Consider the following 25,436-nt stretch of genomic DNA (forward strand, 5'->3'; position numbering starts at 1 on the left):
TCCCATTTTTGTGGGATGACCCCCCCCCCCTTGAAAGAAATGTCATACTGTCCATTAACAGATCTGCATCGCTTGCTTCACAAAGAAGCAGGGTTGCCAACCAGAATTTTTCTTTTATCTGGACAACTTATCCCAAAATCACAGACAGCGAACATTTTTTACGGACAAATCAGAAAACAATAAGGAATGATAAAGATTATAAGTAGTAGTTGTTTATGGCTCACTATTCTGATAAACCTCATTACCAGCATTTACTATGAGCTGTAAAATGATAAATACCACCAAAATAATCTAGTCAAATACCACCAGCCTCAAAACAATCATGGACACATCTATTTTTTTCACAGACACAGGAAAAAAGTTGTCTATTTATTTTTATGGACTGTCCAGGAACTTCTGGACGGTTGGCAGCCCTGCAGAGAAGTGAGTGAAAAGAACTAAAACTCCTTCCTGCCACCACTTGTCCTCTTCCCTCTGGATGCAATTGATTACTGGTGTTACTTTCCTGGATCCGTACCTTTTCATTTTTGGATTCCTTTCCTAGCAAACCGGCAAACACACTTTCATTGTGATATGTGGTTTTAAAAGTTTTTATCCTGTAAGTAGTGTTGAACGAACTTCTGTTTTAAGTTCGGCGTCTAAAGTTTGGCTTCCGGTTAGCGGAGAATCCCGATATGGATTCCGAATTCCGTTGTGGTCCGTGGTAGAGGAATCAATAATGGCCGATTATTGATTCCGCTACCACGGACCACAACGGAATTCGGAATCCATATCGGGATTCTCCGCTAACCGGAAGCCGAACTTTAGACGCCGAACTTAAAACAGAAGTTCGCTCAACACTACCTGTAAGTAGAATAAATTGCATGTCTTTGTGAACCATGGAGTGATGGTATTTCACTATTTGGAAAGCCGTTCTTTTCTCGGAGATGAAGACTGGAAACGAGTTTTAGTTCTTCTCACTCACTTCTCTGTGAAATAAGCGGCAAAGATCTGGTAATAGACTGTAGATGACTATTGGAAGTGGACCTGTTCCTGTTTGAGATCTTGCAGCACACTTGAAACCGCAACGAGGACAGCTATGGTTTTACCTACAACATGGAAAGAGACCTATGTTATCTTGCGATTATGATGTATAGATGATGCACATATACACAACCCCACTTAAGTATCTTACAACATAGCCGTAATAGTTACCTAGGCAACAGATACTATTAAAGCCCTAATGAAAGAAGGATCCGTACTGTATGCTTTTCTTCTGTAGTTAAAAAGAATGCAACTGCTGTGCTTATAATGCTACCACTATTAGTGCTTGATGTGTTCAATGCCGCAGGGGGGATAAGAGAAAAATGTAGAACACATCTGAAAATGTGCAAAGATTGTATCAGTCTTTTTTATTGAAAGATATATAATTGTGCTGAAAGTCTCCAATGTAAATCAGACAAGTCTTCATCTTGTTAATGTCCCTGTTCATGGACTACTGACCACCATGGCTCAAGCTCTGTCCTATTTCACATAGTGGTTCCTGTGGAATATTAGTATTATTCAATTTCTAGGAAATAGAGCAGCACATCTTTGTTTTATCTTGGTGTGGGTGCCCGTTCACCCCTCCTCTACTGCTGCTCCTCCTATCAGTCCTTCTCCACCCCCTCACTCTTCCTAGTGATAGCAGAGCAATGATCAGTAGCAGGGATGAACAGCAGGGAGAGGCAGGCTTCACTGTATTATAACTGTACACTGTGTAGTGGATCCACCGAGGAGAAGATCTGCTCCACCTGCAGCCACCACAAAGTACAACTGGGAGCAGCACAAGCTTTTGAGAATGAGCCACAGCAGCCTCTAAGGTGAGTTTGTCACACTTTTGTATTGTACTGTACAAGGTGTAAAGTTATAGGAGAGGCACCTGGTCTTTAGCCATGTGTTGCTTAAGATAGCCTCTACCTGTAATCTTGTATAGCAGAATTACATTGAGGGTCACGTGTGAAACATTCATCATATTTCTTGCTAACCAGCGCAGACATGCGTCCACCTTCGTGATGCACTCCTATGTTGAAGGACACTTTTTATTCAGAAGTTAGGTTCCCCTTTTTATGCATATGGTGGATAGTGTATAACGAGAGGCACTCCCATTTCTGACTGCCTTTACCTATAGAAATCTAGCACATATTTCTAGCACAGGTAGTTGCATGAGTTTTACTGTAGACCCCCCCCCCCCCCCATTGTATATTGTTTTACCTAGTGAAGTCTTCATGTGTGAATCCATGGTTTATTCAATACAGCTTGTAGGATTGTGATAAAAGTGGCAGGGCTTGTTAGAATGCCTTTATTTAGATCTGATTTCCTGTTTTCTGTCCCTAAGGAACATAGTCCTTTTCTGGAGATAATCATATGCACGGCGGACTCAGCTTGTCGTCTGGGCCCTCTTCTTTTTAACTCTTGCTAGGAAGACACATCTGGATGGTTCAAGATCTGCATTCTTGGTTTTCCGCTGCTTACAAAAGCTGACCACTGGATCATGGATAATGAAGGTTTCACAAAGATGCATCCCAGCTGAAGGCACAGTCAGAAGGCTCAGCCTTGGCAACCACTTGCTGGATGTTATGCCTGCTAGAAACATGTGTCAGGGCTCAGCCTAGGAACTCACCATCCAGCCTCCCACCTCCATGAGGCCAGAGAGGAGAAGCTGAGTGGAGGGTGCTTTGTCACTCTTTCAGGTGAGACGAATGCTCCTGTCAGGGAAGTCACGGACGGTGACAATCTGTAATTGTGTGATTAATTACCGTAAGTGCTATACCATGTCACCAGAATACACAAGAAGAAGCTTGCTGGGCTTCACTATTCTGTCACATATGCCGTTAGTTATAAGTGCTATGTTACAAAAAGTTTTATGATGTTGAGAGGCTTATACAGAGTTTTTGGCTTCATCTACACTTCCTATATCCCTGCCTATGTGAACAGGAGGTCAACTTAGTTCAATTTATTTTCCACCAAGGTGCCTACTGTTCCCAGTAGGTAAACAGTCACTGGGGAGTGCCAGTTATATCAATCTACTGTATAATCAAAGAAATCTGTATATATATATCTATCTCTTTAACTATGTATCATAGATCCATCTATTTCTGAAATGAATACTCACTGTAGGTGGATGAGCTTGACCACAATAAGATAACCTAACCTCACATACATAGTGTGAGCACTGTATATGTTGTGCCGCTGCTGCTTTCCAGACATAACTGAGTGATATTCTGTCTTCTAACCCATTAGTGGTTATCTCAGGTAAAATGGTATGAAATAATAATGTGCTATATATAGATGACGGGGAACGTGTGTGGTGGTGTATTCAGGGAATTGCACATTACAGGTTTTTAACCGCAGATGCTAACAATTTATTATGTGAGGTAGGGAGGTTATACTGATAGTGAGACTTGAGGTGGAATATATTAATGTACTACTTATCTTCCAGTGACAGAACATTGTCAAGCTGTCAGTGGATACTCAATAGATTGCACAGGGTTAATCAGTAATCACCCCTCCTATGGCTTTTTCTAGGTTGTATTGTAGAAGGGGGTTGTATTTAAAGAACATAAAGTAGGCAGTGTATATTTCTAGCTTATTTTTAAGCCTGTGTCATAATAATGTGATATGTTTTATAGAAGCAGAGATTGAGCGTATCCACGGGAATAGCAGGAACTCAGAAACTGTCCTTTGACTGATAGGATGTTGTGAGAGCATCACTGCACGCATGACACAGGGACTACAGAGTTCAGTATATAAACCAGCTCATCTAAGGGTTGGTTCCCCAGAAAAATGCAGTCCTTTGTGGGTGAGCAAATAGTTTTAACTTAACAGTGACACAACTTTGCTGAATGGTTTTTAACTGGGGTCCGGGGGCTTCACTGTACTCTGGAGGTCCCGCCAAGTCGGTTGCACCAAAGTGACTGTCGTCTCTTAGCATGTCCTACTGTGGCTTTGTGGGTCTACAACTGACTAGTCTCTGCCACAACTTGCCCTGCCTATACATTACTCACGGAGTTCGAAGGGGAAATGTTTTGCCCCTCCGTAACTATTCTTGGCTGCTATGCCACTACCTTTCATGGTTCTGGATTACCCTTGGTTGCAAGTATGCAATGTGTACCTAAAATATACACTGAATGAGGCCCCATTCACACAGCTGTATTTTTCATCCACATCCATTCCATATTTATTGTGGATCGGATGCGGACCCATTCATTTCAGTGGGGCCGCAAAAACTGCAGACAGCACACCGTGTGCTGCTTGCACCCGTATGTCCTTGCTGGCACCCCGCAAAAAAGATAGAACATGTCCTATTCTTGTTAGTTTTGAGGACAAGAATAGGCATTGTTAGGGTGCATTCACATGACTGTATCTGCTTTGTGGACCATGTGCATCCTATGCTTTTCGCAAAACAGACAAGAATAGGACATGTTCGATAATTTCCCTCTTGGCTGTCTGCATTTTCTGCTGCCCCATAAAATTGAATGGGTCCGGTCTTGTGAATGCCCCCTTACAATGGTGCCCATGAAAAGTGCAGGATGCACATGGACCTCATCCATATTTTGCAGATCTGCGATTTGCGGACCACAAAATGGATATAGTCATGTGAATGCCCCTAGCACAAGAGTATGACCAAAAACTAAGGAGTATCAAACATAGTTCTACTGCACAGTTTAACAGCATTAACTTGATTCCATAACTTTAATAGTAGCTCTAAGTGATTGTCAGGATAGACACAGTTTGACTTGTTAAAGGGATTGTGCAGTGTTATGGTATATTGATGGCCTATCCTCAGGATAGGTCATCAATATCAGATTGGCAAGGGTCCTAACCCCTGTTCAAAGAGGCTTCTTCTGCAGTGTTTACCTGCATGCCATCTAGATTGTAGAGGTGGGTCAATGTCTGGGGATAAAGATTGGTGTCCCTATAAGTAGATTTTATGATTTAAATCTTTCCCCGGTAATAGACAAAGTGAAGGGGAAAATTAGAGCCTGGCAAAAATTGTCAATATCGCAATCTGATCGACTGCCATTAGTAAAAATGATCATACTACCTTGGTTTTGTATTCAATCTGTGCCTCCCCCATTTGGATAGAGGATGCTTTCTTTTATTGATTGGAAACCTTAATAAATGATCTAATTTGGGGGAGGAAGAGGGTCCATATAAAGCAGAGGTATCTATGGTTGGCTGAAGGGGGACTATCACTTCCCTTTTTCCAAGGGTATTTTTTCTCTGCGCAGTTACAAAGATGTTGTAGTTTTAGAGAGAATGCATTAGGGCAGTATATCTACAGGGTAACAGGTAGGTCACTTGAGAATATTTTTATGCACTTGGAAACAGGACAGTTTGGAGCTTTGGACACTAGATGTTTAATCCTGAGGACTCTGCAGAGGGTTTGGGATAGATTGAAAATTATTTTGCAGGTGTCACATGCTTTTTATTTCACCCCGTTGTGGGAGAATCTGAATTTATTGGAATTTCTGAAAATAATAGATCACACTTATTGGAGTTGTAGGGGTATCACTAGAGTGGCACATTTGTTTGTTGCAGATCGGTTTAAAGCTCTAGGGGACTTTAATTTCAGAAACATCTCCTTCTTAGATCGATTTAGGTACGCACGCTTAAAACATGCATATGAAACTACATCCGATAAAAAATACATGATTATTAGACAACATAAATTTTTTGATTTACTGTTTTGTTCACTTAGGGAAAAGGATTAAAATGGCACAGATCTATTTGAAAATGCGAGATTCACTGTCCAGGGTGATTTCTTTCAAAAGTATACATAAATGGGAGCAGGAATTGAGATCTCCCCCTCTTCCCTGGCCACAGATTTTTAAAAATATGAAAAAGGTAGAATCTGCAACCAGCTATAGATTGATTCAGTTTAAGATTTTGCACAGGTTATACTATACACCGCAAATGCAGGCTAAGTTTGTTAAGAACAGAGGTCATGAATTTTTCTGTCAGAAGTGCGGCAGTCCCAATGTTGGATATATTCATCTTTTAAGGGAGTATAGTGTGATTAAGTGGTTCTGGGAGCAGGTATTTACAGCGCTGCAGGGATATTCCCCAATCTTGTGCTCCGGATATGATTTCTGCGATTTTGGGTCTGTATATACCAGAAAATTCTAACTCTCCCGGTCATCAATTAACCTGGCTGAAGGGCTGCTTGATAGCAAAGGTTTGGATAATCAAGAGATGGGGTTCCCCCACTTCTCCCGCATTTGTGGAGTGGAGACGGATTATGTCCCAAATAAAGTTATATGAAGAGGTTGGGATGCGGAGAAGGGGAGGCATGCGATATGCCTCTGTCTCGTAGAAGCGGGGTGGATTGACTATGCCGGTTTGATGGGCGGAGTATGTGGACTGGTATGGGGGGGTATGGGGTTCGGGCTATCAGCGACGGCAGCCAAGGGAAGGGGGGGAATAGGTGGAATTAAATGTATTTTGCTTGAGTCTACAGAGCTGGATTTAATGTTATTGTCTGTGATGATGTAAGAATTATATTAATATTCTTTTTATATGTTTGTAAGTTTTTTGGTGTTTCTCTCTCCTGCTCTGTTTAAAAGTTTTGTAATTATCACTGAAGAAAATAAAATATTTATAAAAAAAAAAAGAAAAAAGAGGTGGGTCAATGTAATTACAGCTTCGTCTCCTATTTATTAGAATTTGTAATTACACTGGACCACCTCTACAGTCTAGACAGCGTGCAGGTAGACAGTGAAGAGCACAAGCACTCGCAGAAGCACCATGGCCTTTTTCAACAGGTGACCAGTGGGCAGGCCCGTAGCTAACAGACAGGCAAAACAAGTAATTGCTTGGGGCCCCGAGCTGGCCCGGGGCCAACTTCCAGCCAGGCCGCTGAGTAACTCAGAAGATCCGATAGTATATTCTAACCCCCTGGCGTTCCCATGGTGACGGGGACGCTTGCCTGGGGGTTAGAATATACCATCGGATCTGAGTTTTACGAGCTCAGTGAGATCGTAAAAACTCAAATCCGATGGTATATTCTAACCCCCAGGCGTTCCCATGGTGACAGGGACGCTTGCCTGGGGGTTAGAATATACAGGGCCACTCCGCTCACAGCAGTATATTTATAAACTAATTAGTAACTACTTTAACTTTAATCATTGCTCATTGCTGAGCTCTTTACTTGGATTATTTGGATATCTTACTTTGTCTTAGCTCCGGTAATAGCAGGCAGTGCGGGGGGCGGCGCTCACTCACTGACGTCACGCGCCTGCTCCTCCCACTAGGCGGCGCAGGCGCGTGACATCAGTGAGTGAGCGGCGCCCACACTGCCTGCTATTACCGGCCCGGAGCTAAGACAAAGTAAGATATCCAAATAATCCAAGTAAAGAGCTCAGCAATGAGCAATGATTAAAGTTAAAGTAGTTACTGATTAGTTTATAAATATACTGCTGTGAGCGTCGGGGAGGGGGATCTGTGGATGGCACTGTAGGGGCATCTGTGGATGGCAGTGCCATCCACAGATCCCCCTACAGTGCCATCCACAGATCCCCCCTCCCCTAAACAGTGCCATCCACAGATCTCCCCCCTAAACAGTGCCATCCACAGATCCCCCCTAAACAGTGCCATCCACAGATCCCCCCTAAACAGTGCCATCCACAGATCCCCCTCCCCTAAACAGTGCCATGATGGCACTGTTTAGGGGAGGGGGGATCTGTGGATGGCACTGTTTAGGGGGGATCTGTGGATGGCACTGTTTAGGGGGGATCTGTGGATGGCACTGTTTAGGGGTGATCTGTGGATGGCACTGTTTAGGGGGGATCTGTGGATGGCACTGTTTAGGGGGATCTGTGGATGGCACTGTTTAGGGGGGAGATCTGTGGATGGCACTGTTTAGGGGGGATCTGTGGATGGCACTGTTTAGGGGAGGGGGATCTGTGGATGGCACGGGGGAGGGACCCATACATTTTTTTGCTATGGGGCCCATGCATTTCTAGCTATGCCCCTGCTCAGGCGGCTGCAGCACTCCTGGTTACCTCCCGAGTTCCTCCTCTGCTGACTGCTGCTCTGTAGCGTGGCCGAGCTCTCCTCCTCTACCTCCTGGCTGTCACTCAGTCCGACAGGAAGTGTACACTGAGTGCTCACTTCCTTTTAGTCCGGCCGCGGCCGGGAACAGGAAACTGAATCTCCTGACCTGTACCACGCGGTTCCCGGCCGCACTGAGTGACAGCCAGGACTGGAGGTAGACAGCGAGGAGCTCGGCCACGCTACAGGGTCCAGGGAAGGAGCCGGAGGACTGAATTAACTTAGGAACTTATCTAAGGTAGGGTAGGGAGTAAAAAAAAAAAAACAGGGAGGGGGAAAGTAAGTAGGACATTTGTTGAAAATGTTCAAATTTCATGCACATTAAATGCAACAGCAGTATTTGCACTGTAAACCTCCTTTTTTATTTATATAAAGTGTGGGTGAACTTAAACTGTATGGCTATACTGTGGTTCCTGTAGGCTTTGCGTGCGTAAGGTGGGGAGGGCGTGGAGGGGGGGGCCTCCATGTCTATTTTGCTTGGGGCCCCCAAATTCCTTCAAACGGCCCTGCCAGTGGGGGTGCTGAGAGTTGGGCTCTCACAGATGTGATATTGATGACCTATCCTGATTCCTGATAATAGGCTATCAATATCATAACACTGCACAGCCCCTTTAACAATTTGCTACTCACCACTTAGGAGAAATAGAGGGTGACTGCACAGTCCCCTGTTAAAGGGGCACTGACCAGCAATATTTAGCTGGACACCCGAAATGAAATGTGGTCACAAATACAAGACTTCATACATATATAGCTTGTGTGAAGAAACCTGGAGTTGACAAACTGAGAAAAAAGTCGTATCTGCAGTCTGTGAGCTCTGGTTAAGTAAAACTTATATGGCATCTCCCTTATCTTAACTTATTGCCTTGGAGTGGCTCAGTTATACAGAAATAGAGAAAATTTTAAATTCGCCACTAGGGGTGAGAGAATTTTTTGTATCCAAGATCAGAAGTCAGTTTGTCTCATAAACTTCCTCAGGGGCTCGCTGCACTTGCTTGTAAATGCATCTAACAAATGGGCAATGGTTGGGAAAGAATATCCCTATGAGTGCTCTTGTGGGTTCCTATGTCCAGTGATATCGGCCTTGTTAGTGGGCCCTCAGCTGTATCACCTTTAACTTCTGCATGTATATGGCAATTGCTTAAATAGGAATATCAAATTTTACCATTCATTTTTAATACATTCATTAATAAAATAGTGGACACACCCATTAGGTGGCAGTTTGTGATGGGCTCCAAAATCCAAACTGACAGATCCTCAGGAGAAATGTGGGGAATAAGAATGAGCGAATCAAGCTTCGCATGAAGGATCCGAAGTCGATTCGTTCATAAACCTCGTTTTAATGCTGTATGGAGACCTGTCTCTGTACAGCATTAAAATGTATGTGCTTCGGCAAGGAATTTCTTATCTATTAAACAAGGTGAACACCATTCAGCTAGATAGCTCTGTTCCCTACACAGGGATTGATGCAAACTGCATTGCCTCCATATGGATTTCTTCAGCTTCAGATTACAGTCCCTACACTGTCCCTGCAGTCTCCCTATGCTCTCCCTATGATCTCCCTACACTCCTCCTGCACTCTTTCTATCCAATATTCCACAATCAAAAGCTTTTAGCAACAATGTCCCTAACACTTGTCACAGCTCTCCTTATACTCAGTTCACAGTTAACTGACAGGGGCTGGCTAGCTGATCTCGCATGATCTCACATTCCAGGGCTTCTTACTTTCACTTTGTAACACGTGCAGCCACCATTTTAGGTAAAAAACCCATTTGTTACCACAAAGCACAAGGAAATTCGGATTTATTGCGAATCAAATTTTTCCTAAACTTCAGTTCGAATTCCACATTGGATGCTTCAAATCATTCAACACTATTCTCCATTCTCTATAAAACTCAATTGAAACGGGTTGTCTAGAATTAGAAAAACATAGCTGCTTTATTCCAATTACAGCGCTACCCCTGTCCACGGGTTGTGTGTAGTATTGCAGCTCAGCCTTAGTCACTTCAATAGAGCTGAGCTGCAATACCAAACACAACCTACGGAGAGATATGGTGCTATTTTTGGCAGAAGCTTGCCATATTTTTCTAATCATGCATGACCCCTTTAAAATTCTGTATATTTCATAAAACATATAATAGCATATAATATATAGGTAAATTAGATATGAATCCAATTTATTTTAATCTTGTTTAAGTATCTGATTTGTATTACATCTTCATTAAGGCCCCTTTCACACGAGCGAGTATTCCGCGCGAATGCGATGCGGGAGGTGAACGCATTGCACCCGCACTGAATACTGACCCATTCATTTCTATGGGGCTGTGCACACGAGCGGTGATTTTCACGCATCACTTTTGCGTTGCGTGAAAATCGCAGCATGCTCCTCTTTGTGCGTTTTTCACGTAACGCAGGCCCCATAGAAATGAATGGGGTTGCGTGAAAATCGCAAGCATCCGCAAGCAAGTGCGGATGCGGTGCGATTTTCACGCACGGTTGCTAGGAGACGATCGGGATGGAGACCCGATCATTATTATTTTCCCTTATAACATGGTTATAAGGGAAAATAATAGCATTCTGAATACAGAATGCATAGTAAAACAGCGCTGGAGGGGTTAAAAAATAAATAAAAAATCATTTAACTCGCCTTAATCCACTTGCTCGCGTAGCCCGTCATCTCCTTGTGTCTCCGTTGTTGAAGGACCTGTGGTGACGTCACTCCGGTCATCACATGGTACGTCACATGATCTTTTACCATGGTGAATCACCATGGTAAAAGATCATGTGACGTACCATGTGATGACCGGAGTGACATCATCAAAGGTCCTTTACCCAGGTCCTAAAGAAAGGAGACAGAAGCAGATGCCGGCTGCGCTATCAAGTGGACTAAGGGCTCTTTCACACCTGCGTTATTGTCTTCCGGCATAGAGTTCCGTCGTCGGGGCTCTATGCCGGAAGAATCCTGATCAGGATTATCCTAATGCATTCTGAATGGAGAGTAATCCGTTCAGGATGCATCAGGATGTCTTCAGTTCCGGTACGGAACGTTTGTTGGCCGGAGAAAATACCGCAGCATGCTGCGCTTTTTGCTCCGGCCAAAAATCCGGAACACTTGCCGCAAGGCCGGATCCGGAATTAATGCCCATTGGAAGGCATTGATCCGGATCCGGCCTTAAGCTAAACGTCGTTTCGGCGCATTGCCGGAGCCGACATTTAGCTTTTTCAGAGTGGTTACCATGGCTGCCGGGACGCTAAAGTCCTGACAGCCATGGTAAGTGGAGCGGGGAGCGGGGGAGCAGTGTACTTACCGTCCGTGCGGCTCCCCGGGCGCTCCAGAGTGACGTCAGGGCGCCCCAAGCCCATGGATCACGTGATCGCATGGATCACGTCATCCATGCGCATGGGGCGCTCTGACGTCATTCTGGAGCGCCCCGGGAGCCGCACGGACTGTAAGTATACTGCTCCCCCGATCCCCGCTCCTACTATGGCAACCAGGACTTTAATAGCACCCTGGCTGCCATAGTAACACTGAACGCATTTGGAAGACGGTTCCGTCTTCAAATGCTTTCAGTACACTTGCGTTTTTCCGGATCCGGAGTGTAATTCCGGCAAGTGGAGTACATGCCGGATCCGGAAAACGCAAGTGTGAAAGAGCCCTAAGGTGAGTTAAACATTTTTTTATTTTATTTTTTAACCCCTCCAGCGCTATTTTACTTTGCATTCTGTATTCAGAATGCTATTATTTTCCCTTATAACCATGATATAAGGGAAAATAATACTATTTACAGAACACCGATCCCAAGCCCGAACTTCTGTGAAGAAGTTCGGGTTTGGGTACCAAACATGCGTGATTTTTCTCACGCGCGTGCAAAACACATTACAATCTTTTGCACTCGCGCGGAAAAATCGCGGGTGTTCCCGCAACGCACCCGCACATTTTTCCGCAACGCCCGTGTGAAAGGGGCCTAAGAGTACTAGAGCAGCAAACATCACCCAAACTCCTGTTATTAAAGCAGTTGCATAAAATTAGGAAAAAAAAGAGTCACATTTTTACTAGAAACAGTGCAAACCTTGTCAATGGGCAGCAACTTGGTATTTTTGGTTAGTGTTATGAAGCACAAACCTTTCTTAGAAGCATCTCCGTCATACATATACATGATCACATAGCCATAGTGTTCTGCTATCATTTATTATGCATGTAGATAAAAAGCACTGTTTGGCTTTGTCATCTATAATACATCTGCAGATGGAGTTTTCAGCACTGCAGTCTATAGCATTTTCTCTTTAAACAGCTGTATATTCAAATTGTCATTCATTTCTTTAAATGACAAATTACATGATTGCTGTGTAATTTGGTAGGCAGCCTACTGCATGGTACATAGCAGAAGTATCTAGGTGACACTTGATGATTCAGAAAGTAGGACTGTGCTATTTTGGTTGCTAAATCAATTTCATTTTGTGGCGACGGTTTGAATTGAGCAGTCATGTTAACTAGAAGATCTGTGATTGAAGAGAATGCTTCAGGTAACTGAAAGCAGCACAGTATGCGCAGCCTCCTTTCCTATTCATTGTAAGTCCGACACTCAGCGTTTAGAAAGACTCCAGAACACAAGTGCTTGTTATCTGTAGTCAAGTTCTACATTCCCTTTCAAGCCTTGGGCCCAGATTATCGAGTGGTGCTTTGGATGAATACTTCATATCTCTCATGCATAAGCACTAAAGCCTAAACACTGGATAAGCCAGTCAAGCATTTTTTTGATACATGGATTTTTTCACAATCACTGAATCTCAAATACTTTGGATTTTCTAAAAACCTTATAATGGTTTGAAATTCTTACACCTCTTTAGTGACTGCCTAAATCTTCTTACCACACTTTTAACCTTATTAAAGAAGTTGTCCAGGTTTTGGGTCTCTTTTTTTTTTTTTCTTGAAACAGTGTGGCTGTGCCTGGTACAGTTTTACAGCTAGCCCCATTCTCTTAAAGTGGTTGTACCACGAAAAATATTCTTCATTTTTCAAATCAGCATCTGGATCTGAATACTTTCGTATGCGTGTGTTCATGTAATTAAAAATGTAACATACTCAATGAGCTATTCAACATAATGTATCTGTATAGAGTGCTATTGCATTTGTGTTTTTGCGTTTGTATGTGTATTTCGCCATAGCGATGTGCACCTACATACGGGTTGTGCTGACTGAATCCCCCACATTTTTTCTTTGTAGCATATATTGGAGGCGTGGCGATCTCCATGCAGTCATGCAAACCTGACCAGCTAGTCTGTCCTGGAGGCTGGTTTTAAAGTCAGTATAAAACTGAGTGTACTTTTACAGCGCCTACCAGTAGCCATTTGGCTCCAGGAGAAGTATATAGTGGGCTCAGCGTGCATGTTGGTACTTGCATCCCTGGATCCGATGAAAGCTGTAATGGCACCAGACGGGGTTAAAAGCAGAGTGTGCCTGGCGTTCGTGCTGTACCTGCGCTCTCTGGACTTTGTGTGGCTGTCATGGCCCATAACAGGTAGGTACTAGTGTTAGGGACCACTCAGAGGCGACCTTTTTTTAAAAAAATCTGATACTTTTTATTGAAGATTTTCAATTTTAAACACAGACAGAACACTGTCCCCCCAATCCCCCCCCTCCCCCCAACATAACCCCTTGAGACAAGAGCATAAAAATAATTTTGCATCATATGGTCTGACACATCGGTACAGTACAGTAATTTTACACATTTCAATATTTCAAATCAGTATAGTATAGTTTCAGCAATATGGCACATTCTACAAGATCACCTATTCAGGTTCCCATGTTATGTGACACCTTCATCCTGGAGCACTCATTTTCCCTGACTACCCTTTTAATATCACATTCCCTTTATATTACATCTCTCCTCTCACCTCCCCTTCCTGCATACCTCTCATACATTCCTCACTCAATCCCACATTCAATCCCTTACGTTTGTAGATTATAATGTTGAATCCAAAGTGACCATATCTTTTTAAACTTTTTCACACAGTTCCTCTTTTGGTATACATAGTTTTCTAGGCTAATCAGCACATGCACCTTTTTTACCCATTCATCCACTGATGGTGGTTGAACATCTATCCAGTGGAAAGCAATTATCTTCCTAGCTTGATAAAGCATTCTTATTATAGCTAGTCTCCTTTCAGGCACCAATCCCGGTACGTCCACGCACCCCAATACATACGTCGCAGCATCCATACTAAGTTCAACATCCAAAACCATTTTCACTATCCCCACTACCCCACTCCAGTACCTTCTTAGTCTAGGACAGTTCCACATCAGATGGATAAGGTCAGCATTCGTCACACCACACCTTGGGCAGCAGTCATCCGCTCTATACCCCATTCTTTTCAATAGGGCAGGTGTTTTGTATACTCTGTGTAGCAACAGGAGTTGCGATACCCTTTGAGCTTCGCTCACCACTACTTGTGTAAACTCCTCCAATACAGTATCTTATTGCTCCTCAGTCAAATCAGGGACATCTTTCCTCCATTTATCATAGAGCGGGAATTCCTGTCTTTTAAATTGCGCTTCCATAAGACATGCATAATTAAGGGATATTACTCCCGCTGTACCTCCGCCAGATTTTACCAAGTCTACTATTGAATTTTTCTGTGCAGGACGTACTGCCCCTACCTGTTCTTGAGCACGTAGAGCATGCCTAAATTGCGAATAAAGATTAAATTGGGATTTCTGCAATCCAAATTTCTGCTGTAACCCTGAAAATTCTTTAAGGACATCATTGTTGACACATATATTTAAGCCCCGAATCAGCCCATACCTTGATCCCTTTAACTTTATCCACCTCTGCGTACATATAATTTGGCCAGAGGGGAGTGATATCGGAGTAACCCTGTATCCCTATTATTTCCCTGACTTTCCACCACGTATTGTGAATGGCGCGCAATATCCGATATTTACCACCTAGTGCGTGGAAAGTACCCTCCTCCAGAGCAAATCTCAAATTTTTACACCCTACCAATGACTGAATAATCCTACTAGCAGTACCCAAGCCATCCATCGATTCCCATCCCTCCATATGCTGCATTTGTGCCGCCAGATAATACATCCATGGATCCGGAACCCCCAGGCCCCCATTAGTCTTTGGCCTACACAGAGTTGCCAACTTGATGCGAGGTGTTCCCTTCTTCTATATAAGGTCCCTGAAAATAGCATTAATTACATAGAAGATCCTCAAGGGAAGCCATACAGGGGAACTGTGCAGCACATAGAGAAGCTGTGGCATCAGTATCATTTTTACCAGATTCGTTCTACCTATAATGGATAACTGCAGTTTTGTCCAGGCATTCACCTTCTGTTTAAACTTCTGGAGTAGAGGGGAGATGTTCAGTTTCTCAAAATCTAGATCATTGCAAGAGACCTGAATGCCCAGATATTTGAAAGAGTGCACAACCTGTAGGCCCTCTTCCCAAGAGTCACTGTCATCCATGCCCTCCTTCAGTCGCATGAGCACGGACTTAGTCCAGTTGATACATAGACCTGACATTTTCCCAAACCCATTAATAACTTCCATCGCTACTGGGAGAGAGGTTCTCCAATCATCCATAAATAACAACAGATCATCTGCATATAGTGCCACTTTCTCCTCCAAGGAGCCATAAGTAAAGCCTCTAATCCCTGCAGAAGATCTGATAGCTTCAGCTAGAGGTTCAATTGCAATCGCAAATAGCAGAGGCGACAGGGGACAACCCTGCCTCGTCCCCCTATATAGTGTGAAGCTATCTGATAGATTGCCATTCACCCTAATCCTAGCTGATGGCTTGACATATAGAAGCTGAATCCACCCTATGAAAGATTGGCCAAACCCTAGCTTCCGCAGTACCTTCCACAAGTATTTCCATTCTACACTATCAAATGCTTTGGCCGCATCAAGAGATGCGACCGCCGCATCCAAAGCGTGTCCCTGACTCTGTATATTTAGGTAAAGACGCCTGATATTAACTGCCCTAGACATGTTTGGCATAAATCCAGCCTGGTCCGGGTGAATAAGGTTAGATATAATCAGGTTCAGACGATTAGCTAAGACCTTAGCCAGGATTTTAATGTCTACCTGAAATAGTGATATCGGTCTATAGGACTCGGCCTCCTGTATATCTTTGCCCGCCTTTGGAAGGACTACAATCGTCGCCTCAGTCATACTGGGGGGCAGTTTTTTCTGTATCATCGCCTCCTTGAAGACCTCTAACAACTGAGGCAGCATGACTGAGGCAAATCGTTTGTATATCTCCTCCCGGTAACGCATCACCACCTGGAGCCTTATTATTAGACATATTTGATAGCGCCACCTCCAACTCAGTGATTGTTATAGGAGAATCCAATTTAATACGCTGATCAGAGGTAAGGGTAGGCATATGAAGCCCATCCAAGAATAAGTCTATTTCTTCATCTGAGGCTGCCAAACGGGACAGGTTAGAGTAAAATCCCCTCATAATCTCCAGTATTTGCTCCGAAGCACTACACAAATTCCCAGTCGGATCCCTGAGGGCCGCTATATAACTAGGGGGTCGCTGTGCCCTAGATACCAGAGCCAGCATTCTTCCCGTATTCTCTCCTTCTTCATAGTATACTTGTTTTTGGAAGAATTGTTTGTTTTTGGCATTAAGTAGCAGCCTGTCATTTAACTCCTTTTGTGCCCCCTTCCATAATTCTCTACACCTATCATCCGGTGTTTTTACATAATTAGCTTCAGCTAATTTCCTACTAATTTGAGCTATAAGCAACCCTCGCATGAAAGCCTTCATGGTATCCCAGACTATTAACCTTGTAGTGGTAGGCAGATTAATCCTAAAGAACTCCTCTAGTTGTTCCTTAATACTACCCACTTCCGGCAGGACAGATAACCAAAAGGGGTTAAATGCCCACATCATTCCTTGTCCTATTCTAGCGGGCCTAAAAGCAGCGGAGACCATCAAAGGGGAATGGTCCGTCAGCCGACGCGAAGATAAGCAACTTCTTGTACTAATCTCCCCATTTCAGAATTTACTAGTGCCAAATCAATCCTGGACAGCGAGCCAAATGTACTAGAACAACATGAGTACTGCCTCTCCTGCAGATTTCTCTCTCTGCATATGTCTACTAGGGACACTTCCTGTATGAGTCTCCCAAATGTGGTATATTCTCCCGAGGAATCCCTTTCCGCTGTCCCCACCCTATCAATGTCAGGGCTTACTACATTATTAAAATCTCCCAGTATGAGAGTTGGCACCCCTGGGAAATCCGTCATGAAAGCTAAAACCTTCCTGATCACTAATGGAGAGTATGGGGGCGGGATATACACTCCACATATCACACATGGCTGGTTATAGAGTGTGCCATATAAGCACACATAACACCGTTCAGCATCCACTTTGCTAGAAATACAACAAAACGGTATGTTTTTATGTACCAAGATACTGACTCCTCTAGCATATGTAGAATACGTGGAGTGAAACCCCATCCCCACCCAGGCCAGTTTAAGCAAATGTACCTGCTCCGGCAGAAAGTGTGTCTCCTGTAGGCAGCATATGAGAGGATGTAACGGACAGACGCTTTCCAGAATCGCCTTCCTTTTAGTCTTTTCCTTGATTCCCCGGACATCCCAGCTAAGGAATTTAATGCAATTAGCCATTAATATTAGAAGACAATCTCCTGTACACCGATTGAGTCACAATCTGTACCACAGTATCTTTTTCTCTCTGCCCCAGAGGAAGGCACACCCCCATCCATACCACACTCAGCCAGCCATACTGCCATTCATAACCAGAATTGCCCTGTCTCATAACATACCCCAACCCTCCCCAAGGTTGTAAACTTGCCATTAGCTGGCAAAACACTATAAAGAACTACGGTTCCCCGGACTAACCGATTGGTTCCACCCCACGCCCAAGTATAAGGTCTGTGGAAATATACTGCACCAGTCGGTGAGTCCAGCAAAACACCAGCTAATAACCCATATTAGCCGGAGGAGCGTAGCCAGAACTGACTACTAGTAGTATTTTATCAATGTGAACACTTGAAAACTGTTACTCACACTCTTATTATAACCAATCGCCCTCTAGCTTCCCGCACCTTACCCGGGAAGACATAACATAACTACCACAAGTAGGAAATGTAGTACTTTACCCGTGATATCCTGATCAACAATCGGGTTTAAAACAAGGTAAAGCAGTCATATCTATATCCATGGTAACGCATCGGCATATAAATTCACTGCAATATACGGCCTTTACAGCTTGGCATATCAATCAATTTCCCTTCCCCCCCTTCTCTCCGTAGCCCACCTAACAAGGAAGATCTATAGATAACATTTAGATAGAGAGGGAGGACAGAACATAGAAAAGACATTCAAATAATCACTTGCAGAATGAAAACTGAGTCCCATTAAGTAGGGGGTTGAAGCTCCATCTTGATCTGACGTTCATTTCTGTCCAACCATTTTGCCGCTTCCCTAGGATCTTCAAAGAAACTGGTAGTATTCAGGGCCACTACACGCAATCTAGCTGGGTATAGCATAGAATATGGGACCCCCAGATTTCTCAGTCTCTTTTTAACTTCTAGAAAGCGGGCCCTCCTTTTGTGAACTTCCATAGAGTAGTCCGGGAACAATGAGATTCTGTGACCATCAATGGAATGGTCTTGTAGCTCCCTGGCCTTGCGCAGGAGGATATCCCGGTCTCTGTAATGTAATAGCTTGGCCAGGACCGTTCTCGGAGGTGCTCCTGGAGGCAAAGGCCTTGTCGGCACCCGATGGGCGCGTTCGACTGCAAACAGTGGGGTTAGTGCGTCCTGCCCCACCTTCTCCTTCAGCCATGCCTCAAAGTATTCGGTGGGATTCCTCCCTTCCACCTTCTCAGGTACTCCAACAATGCGTACATTATTGCGGCGCAGATGGTTCTCCATATCGTCTTCCTTAGCCAATATAACATTTAACAATCTGGAATGTTCAGCAGTGTCCCTCTTTAGAGGCTGTACCTCATCCTCCACCTCTCCCACTCTATCCTCTAGAGCTGTGGTACGCTCAGCCAATTTTCTGAAGTCATGTCTTATAATAGAAATGTCCTCTTTAATGGCACCTACGCGTGGTAGTGGCGGGAACCCGCTCTTCATGGTCTGAGTCGTTCCCTTGATCTGGTAGCACTTCGTCCTGACTCCCCTGGCGCAGTCTGTTGTTGGCTGCCTGAGAGGATCTCACAAATTGACTAAGCTTCACCGCCGTTTCTTTCTGCAACTCTGCAGTGCGATCCCGCCGCTTCGGCGTGCTCAGCCCAGCGCCATCTTGGGACTCCTTATCAGCCCCTCTGCCGTCTCTTTTCCTCGACATGCCTGCTTCTCCCGCTGATCAAAGCCTCAGTTTCGGTTACCGCACTGGTCTGCGCTGATCCCCGACTGTTCAGGCTTAATATCTCCGCTGAAATCAGGGTAAATTCAGGATTAATGGCCGGGCAGATGCGGGAGCTCTCGCAGCGTGCGACCGCTCACATGCCTAGCAAGCCACGCCTCCCCCATAGAGGCGACCTTGACGTGGTGAATGGCTTATTACGCTTTGGCCAAAATGTACACCAATGCCTCATTCAACATCCAGCATAGAGGCAGGGCAGAGTGCTGGTTGCAGAGTGCTATTGCATTTGTGTTTTTGCGTTTGTATCTGTATAGAGCCATCTGCTGTGTGTTCTTTTCCTTACTTTTCGTCCACCTCACAGAGGTGGTCCCACATCAGTTTAAATCTTAAACTGTCACCAGCTATATCTTCTGTTAGAAGCTTCTGTTAGCTGATCACAGGATGTCCTGTGTTCACTCAATAATAAGCTGATCACAGGATGTCCTGTGTTCTTTTCCATACTTTTCGTCCACCTCACAGAGGTGGTCCCACATGATCAGTTTAAATCTTCAACTGTCACCAGCTATATCTTCTGTTAGAAGCTTCTGTTAGCTGATCACAGGATGTCCTGTGTTCACTCAATAATAAGCTGATCACAGGATGTCCTGTGTTCTTTTCCATACTTTTCGTCCACCTCACAGAGGTGGTCCCACATGATCAGTTTAAATCTTCAACTGTCACCAGCTATATCTTCTGTTAGAAGCTTCTGTTAGCTGATCACAGGATGTCCTGTGTTCACTCAATAATGAGCTGATCACAGGATGTCCTGTGTTCTTTTCTTTACTTTTTGTAGTTTAAATCTTCAACTGTCACCAGCCATATCTTCTGTTATAAGCTGTGGCGGTTACAGGGAAAGCGGTACAGCAGAAAGAACACGCCCTTTGACCTGCCAGCTTGAAATAAATATAGCAAAACAATTGAAACAATGAAGTGGAGATCTCTGGATCCATTTATAGGGCTGGTTCTGGTTTTGTTAGAAAGAGATTGTCCTGTACTATATGATGTCTGATTTTTCATTTTTACAGCAATCATGGCATAACCCCTTTAAATAGGAGTGGACTACAATACCAGACACAATCCTTTGACAATACTGGCCCTGTTTCTGATGTTTACTGCTGCTGGACCATAAACCATCATCTGTAAACTGCTGGAAATATGGTATCAAATGTTCAGTTCACTTACAATATCACCACAGAAGAAGGGGCACAAATCCCTACAGACACACTCCAAAATTTCGTAGTCTTTCCAGAAGACTGGTAAAGCCACAAAAGGTCGCCCAACTGCATATTAATACCAATGGTTTTGGAATAGGATGCCAGCACAGAGCCGATTCTAATTCATAGGATGCATGCTCTATTTTTGCTGGGCTTTAGACATGTGCCTTGGCCACTGCCCCCCACCCTGTTTGCAGTAGCATCTCTTCATGCCAAATGTCAGATCAGTGAGGATAAAGGGACTGGACAACCCCTTTAACCCTCATATGCCCTGTGTCCCTCTGTCACTTCATTGTTTTATAATTGTTAGCCTTTTTTTTTTTTTTACATTTTTCAGTACTGTTAGTCTTAAGTTGACCTTCGATTCTTCTCCCTCAGGGTCATGAATGTTCTTGTACATGTCAGATTTTACAGTGCTTTTCACTAATAAATTGCTACAAGCAGCACTAAAGGTCACGTAGATGAATGAGTGTTTAGATGGTTTGTATCTGTTCCTGGAAAACTTGGCAATTATAAAAGTATACAATTCTCAAACAAAAAGTGAACTGTAAAGATCTGTGTAATTTCTCATTAAAAAGACTAATATAAGGTATGTTACAGCAGACAGGTTATGCTCCAGATTGTTTAGAAGTATCATTTTCTCACCTATTTTCATCATCAGTCCAGTCACCTTTCCGATGAGACTGGCAGCCATGAGCTGCACTATGAAAACATATTTTAGAAAACCACTAAGCAGAAAATAATCTGATGCTGAAATATGAACCCAAACGCTAGACTGCATTGTTCAGGCAGTGCTCATGACATTTCACTGCGTAGCATTTAGAATTAGCTCATTGATTATTTCCATATATATAAAAAAATGCAGAAGGGTGCTAGTTTCCTTCGTTCTAGTTTTACTGACTCAAAATAGACATAGTAAAAATTTGAGAAGTGTCAATTCAACATTCTGACTTCTTTATCTCATTTAAAATGGGCATAATTTAGATCATTTCTTGTACTTATCCATACCATGACGCCATACAACATCTGAGCAATTCGGCACCAACAGAGCTATATGGAGCCATCATAATGAAGCATACAGAAATTTCATTTTCTGTTGGAGTCCAAGTTAATTGACAGAAAAAATATGAGACATGCTCAATTCTCCCCTGTAAGCTTTGCTAATATGGAAGTACTTGAAATACTTTAAAGGCTATGTACACCTTCGGGGCATTTTTTTTTAAATATTGCATTTTACTCACTTTAAGCTAAAAATATTTTTTTCAATTGCTCTTTATTAAAAATATTGAGCCACTCTGTCCCAAAGGGTTAACAGTTTTTTTTCTAGCTGTTTGAATCCAACATTTTATTTTCAATATGTGCCGGTCATCTAATAAACCTTAACTCTAAATTACTAAAAGTTCATAAACATTTATTGAAGCTACATCTTTATCATTAAGATAAGAATTGAGCTATAATGAGTGTTTAGGAGGTCAGAGATCAGAGATAAAGAGACATCAGCTGAGCTGCCTGAGGGAACTGAGTGAAAATTCAAAGCTTGCCACTAGATAAACTGAAAGCTTAGGTGTCCCAGTTTCAGACCCTGTCTCGTGGTCCCGATACCTCCACTTGTCCCATTAACATAGCTTATCCACTATGCATAGAATAGGGTATAAGTGTCTGATCTGAGGGAGTCTGACTACTGTAGACCCTGCAAATCAGAAGAATGGGGGCCCGTGGTCCCCGGTTGAATGGAGCAGAGGTCACACATGTGTACTGCTGCTCTATTCAGCTCTATGGGGCTGCTGGAGTTAGCTAGTTACAAGCACCTGGTTATCTCCGGCCGCATGCGCGTTTGCCACTCCATTTAAAGGGGAGCATAAGTCTCCATGGCCTTGTGCTTCCCTGGCCCCTACAGCCTCTATAAAAGTTGTCCCCCAATAGATCTTATTTTCTTATGCTGTCATGCATACCAGGGTATTGTTTTTACATGTTGCTCCAAGTGCAAGAGCATGTTTGACGTCACAAAACATTTAGTCCTCATTCATATTTCCTCTGAAAGAGATCATGCTATTTTAGTGAAACTGAAAGGAACAATCCAAAACGTCTTCTTTACAGTATTTTAACACAAAAGAATAGCAGACCCAAGCTGTGTTATTCTTTCCCGTAAAATTTTGTATCCATTTTTCTATTTTCCAAAACATGTCTCTAGAGAACCAAATTATTAAATGATAAATAAAATTTCGAAGGTATACATTTCTATTCAGTTAAGTAAACTAGACCTAAGGTAAAAAAAAAAAAATATATATATAAATGCAACACTTCACATTACCAGATGGAAACATTAGTCACATTGCAAAGCACAGGTTTACTTTTGCAAAAAATAAATGCACAAGCCGGACTGTTATTTTTTTCTGCATCTAAATATTTATACATTTACTAAACTCTGGTCTTGAGCAACTGCCAAAGGAACCGGCAAGCAAATAAGAATACATGTCTCCCACAACTGCTGAATTTGCATCGGCCCAAAAGCTAATGCTTGATATGAGCATGTGGAAGGATAGATAGATTTTCAATGAGATATATTGAGATATGGGAACATACAGTATACAGTCAGGTGCATAAATATTGGGACATCGACACAATTCTAACATTTTTGGCTCTACACACCACCACAATGGATTTGAAATGAAACGAACAAGATGTGCTTTAACTGCAGACTCTCAGCTTTAGGCCTCATGCACACGACAGTATTTTTTTGCGGTCCGCAAAAAGCTGTTCCGTTGTTCCGTGATCCGTTTCCGTTTTTGTTTCCGTGTGTCTTCCTTGATTTTTGGAGGATCACCAGACATGAAAAGTGAAAAAAAAATCTAAGTCAAGTTTGCCTTGCAAATGATAGGAAAAAAACGGACGCGGACGACAATCTTGTGTGCCTCTGTGTTTTTTCACGGACCCATTGACTTGAATGGGTCAGCGAACCGTTGTCCGTGAAAAAAATAGGACAGGTCATATTTTTTTGATGGACTGGAAACACAGATCATGGATGACAAACGGTGCATTATCCGAGTTTTCAACGGACCCATTGAAAGTCAATGGGTCCCCAGAAAATCACGGAAAACGGAACAACGGACACGGAACACAACAACGGTCGTGTGCATGAGGCCTTAATTTGAGGGTATTTACATCCAAATCAGTTGAACAGTGTAGGAATAACAGCAACAAAAAACTATGTGTGAAGCACCCTCAAAGAAGGTTTCTAGAAGTTTATATCAGTGGCTTATTCTTTATCACTTGTCATCAATGTGCTGTATGATTTTTGCAGTCTGATCCCTGGAACCTCTAGGATCAGGAGAACTTCAGTATCATGGCCCTCTTCTCTGCAGGATAAGCCATCAATGCAAAACCCTGGAAACCCATTTAATCTGAAAGTACAGAATGCCAATAATGAAGCCCTTAGTTATCCAGGTTTTAAAATAAATGGCCTATCCTTAGTATTGGTCATCAATATAAGACTGTAGGGACCACAGCAGCCTATTCATTGTTTACATTGGTCCATTAGTGACTGGGACAAAGCTGATACTCAGCACAGCTATGACTGAAAGTACAGCATGTGAACAAGGAAGAGGCCTCAGCGCTCACCCATGCTTGACTTTGAGAATTATACAGTTAGTAGCATTGTAATAAGATAAATGAAAATATGAAAGAGCATAGTATAGAAGACATGAACTTTTTCCCTGAAAATCTAGAATTATTTGAGGAGTTCACAGAAATTTATTTTCCTTTTATACCTTTTAATTTAATATGTAATCATATTTTAATTGCAATCAGGAGACCTTCTCATTAGCAGGTGGTTGCATAAAACGCATCTGCAAATCTCTACACCTTAGTTTACTTTCATTTATTCATTTTTTTCTTAATGGATGTGTATGGAGCTGTGAAAAATGAAAGGTGGAATCTGACTGGTTGCTAAGGGCAACTAAGTCAGTTCTACTCTACACCAGTTTGATAAATATCCCCCATCGTTTTTGGGGAAAATGCCACCAATTTGGTTGCGGAACGGAAGTACGGGACGAAACCCCACGGAAGTACTGCGTAGTGCTTCCGTAGGGTTCCATTCCGTGCTTCAGTTCCGCAGCTCCGGATTTGCGAACCCATTCAGGGTCCGCATCTGTGATGTGGAATGCCCACGGAACGGCACCAGTGTATTGCGGATCCGCAATACGGCAACGGGAAGCACACGTTTGTGTGCAGGGGGCCTAAGAGATAACAAGTAAGACTCCTGAGGAGTGTGATAATATTGGTCTGAAAGTACCTAATAAAACTAATGAGCAAAAACCTCTGAAGATCTTGTGAGACAGCAGGCGATAAAAACCACTGGAATCAAGGTGACAGTACACAGAGGACAGAGAGAGATTATTTCATTTTCAGTTTAATACAGAAAGTGCATTAACCCAATTAATTAAGAGGCTAGCCCGTGTAAGGTTACAGACAAATCAGTGCTAAGGGCATCTCCTCTCATGAGCCATGCATTACTGAAAATGTTTACCCTTGGACTTTTAGTATATCTGTATATACAAGTGTGATACAAAATAACACTGGGCAGCACAGCAGTTTCAAGGCGTAGATGTGGAGTGCCAGCGGCTGTGTGGGCGATCCACCTCCAAATAATCAATAAATGAAAAAAAATCCATGGCACATCCAGGGCGTAAAATCTAAGTAGTTTCCTTTTATTCACCAGACAGCTGTTTTTACGCCCTGGATGTGCCGTGGATTT

At 43.1% G+C, this 25,436-nt stretch overlaps 1 protein-coding gene across 1 annotated transcript in view; it reads left to right on the plus strand.

Moving 5' to 3' along the window:
• The first annotated feature begins 1,694 nt into the window (after positions 1-1,694).
• TMEM200A (transmembrane protein 200A) overlaps positions 1,695-25,436 on the plus strand; it is a 159,347-nt gene continuing 135,605 nt past the window's right edge. Inside the window, exons 1-2 of the mRNA XM_040429129.1 lie at positions 1,695-1,841; positions 2,357-2,711. The gene's annotated coding sequence lies outside the window, so the exon portion shown is untranslated. The remainder of the gene's footprint in view (positions 1,842-2,356; positions 2,712-25,436) is intronic.

Source organism: Bufo bufo, chromosome 4, assembly GCF_905171765.1.
Source record: "Bufo bufo chromosome 4, aBufBuf1.1, whole genome shotgun sequence".
Classification (NCBI taxonomy): domain Eukaryota; kingdom Metazoa; phylum Chordata; class Amphibia; order Anura; family Bufonidae; genus Bufo; species Bufo bufo.